Here is a 2,360-nt window from a genome sequence, read left to right as displayed (position 1 = left end):
AAAATGGGCTCAACATTAGAGGGTCTTAAAATGCCTTATTGAATAGTTGTATATTCTGCTTATTTCTAAATGCTGGTAGTTAAGTGACTTTTCAAATATTAATATATGTGTGGTTCTAACCAAGTAAGACGTGTCCGTGGCCTGGGTCTGGTCAACGGCCCCGGTTGGCAACTTGGAGAAGGAAGACCCAGTTTAGCGGGTTCAGGGAGCAGAGCGAGGTCACAGCCACACCCTCGTGGAGGGGCCAGAAGACAGCCAGCATCTGAGCGGGGCTGTGGACACACGGACAGCCGGGTCGCCACCTTTGACCCCCAGCTGAAGCTCTTTCCCAGCCCGGAGGGGTTGGACTGGAGGGGGGCCGAGCCCAGAGATGGGGCAGGAGACTGGGAACGCTGGGGGCTGGGTGGGGGTGGGAGGGGGGTGGACAGCGCTCTGGTGTTTGCAGGCTCCATGGGAAGCCAAGGTCACCTAAAGACCCGGCCGTCCCAGCAACTCCCAGGACTGGCCTCTTCGGTTTGACTTCATCCAGCCTCACGTGCCCGTGTCTGACCACATCAGCATCGCTGTTTATTTTTATTTATTTATTTTTTTAATTTTTTTTTTCAACGTTTTTTATTTATTTTTTGGGACAGAGAGACAGAGCATGAACGGGGGAGGGGCAGAGAGAGAGGGAGACACAGAATCGGAAACAGTCTCCAGGCTCCGAGCCATCAGCCCAGAGCCCGACGCGGGGCTCGAACTCACGGACTGCGAGATCGTGACCTGGCTGAAGTCGGACGCTTAACCGACTGCGCCACCCAAGCGCCCCAGCATCGCTGTTTAAATCGTATCAGAGTAGGGGGCGCCTGGTGGCTCCGGAGGTTAAGCGTCTGACTTCTGCTCAGGTCACAATGTCACAGTTTGTGAGTTTGATCCCTTAGTCAGATTCTGTGCTGCATTGCGGAGCCTGCTTGGGATTGTGTGTGTGTGTGTGTGTGTGTGTGTGTGTGTGTGTTCCTCCTCCAGTCATGCTCTTTCTCTCAAAAATCAACACACATTTAAATCATATCAGAGGAAAGTGACTGAAATTATTTTAATGACCCCCTTAGGGAAAATGTCCGATTTACTTGTAGGCAGGAGGACGAGCTGTGAGTGTTTCAGTGGTCTTTGCAACAAGGTTTAGAAACGCCTTACTTTGTAAGTTTGGGTGGAAGACCGAGCCCACCTCGGGCTCTGACCCCACAATGCCCGACTCTCCCTGGGCAGCCCTTTCCTGCCTGCCCAGGGGCCTGGGCCCCAGGTTCCTTCATTCCCGGAGCAGGTGACACGCACGGCAGGACACAGGTTGTGGGCAGCTGCGTGGGTGGTGGCGCTGTCCTCGTGGGCAAGCTGTTTGCCCACCACCTGGGGACACTGGTCCCCACGGCCTCCGGGAACAGTTCATCTGGTTAATTCAACTTCTGTTTCTTAATCACCCTTGGCAAAAACAATTCTCTTAAATCCAACTCCATTGTTCATTAAGTTTATTTTTATCTTGAAGATCAGACTCCAAATTTACCTGAAATGGTGAGGTTAATTAACTTGGACTCTGTAGTTGGATTCGTAACGTATTTGTTCTTATCTCTGCGTTGTCATTGGATTCCTTCGGCCCCTCCAGGGTTGTGGTTTAGCATCTCCCACGGGGAGGTCTCCGCAGTCAACAAGATAGGTGTTCAGAGTTTGGTACTATCTTCCTTATCTATGGCATTTGGCTCCTCTCCCGAGAAAAAAAAACTTAAAAAAAAATGTTTATTTGTTTATTTTGAGAGAGAGAGAGAGTGAGCAGGGGAGGGGCAGAGAGAGAAAGAGAATTTCAAGCAGGCTCTGCACCGTCATTATAGAGCCCGATGCGGGGCTCAAACCCACGAACTGTGAGATCATGACCTGAGCGGAAACCAAGAGTCAGAGGCTTCGCCGGCTGAGCCCCCCGGGTGCCCCCTGAGAAAAAGACTTCCTGCTCCACCACTCTCTTGCCTTCTTCCTCGGGCTGCACCCCTGTGTCCCCTGGGAGCCCCAGCCCTCTCTCCTTCCAGCTGTCAATACCTGTCCAGGCTTGGCGCTCAGCCCCATTTCCTCAATAAATTCCTCGTGCTTTAGTGCCGGCACCATTGATCACAGCCTTCTCTGCAACGTTTATTGTATTTGTAGCTCACACACTGTCAAAGGAATACCAAACCTCTGGCTTACCGTTTCTGGGGGGGATGTTTGATAGCGTTGTCTGTAGAACTGTAGGTTCCATTTCAGCGCTAGGAATTGCTTCCTAGAAACAGAGGCATCCAAGAAAGCGCTTCTCCCTTTGCAGAGCGTAGAGGGTTTGAGTGGCGGTCAAGAGGAAGCAGCAC

Source organism: Panthera onca, chromosome D4 (genome assembly GCF_046562875.1).
Source record: "Panthera onca isolate mPanOnc1 chromosome D4, mPanOnc1 haplotype 2, whole genome shotgun sequence".
Classification (NCBI taxonomy): domain Eukaryota; kingdom Metazoa; phylum Chordata; class Mammalia; order Carnivora; family Felidae; genus Panthera; species Panthera onca.
Note: the sequence above shows the minus strand (reverse complement) of the source record.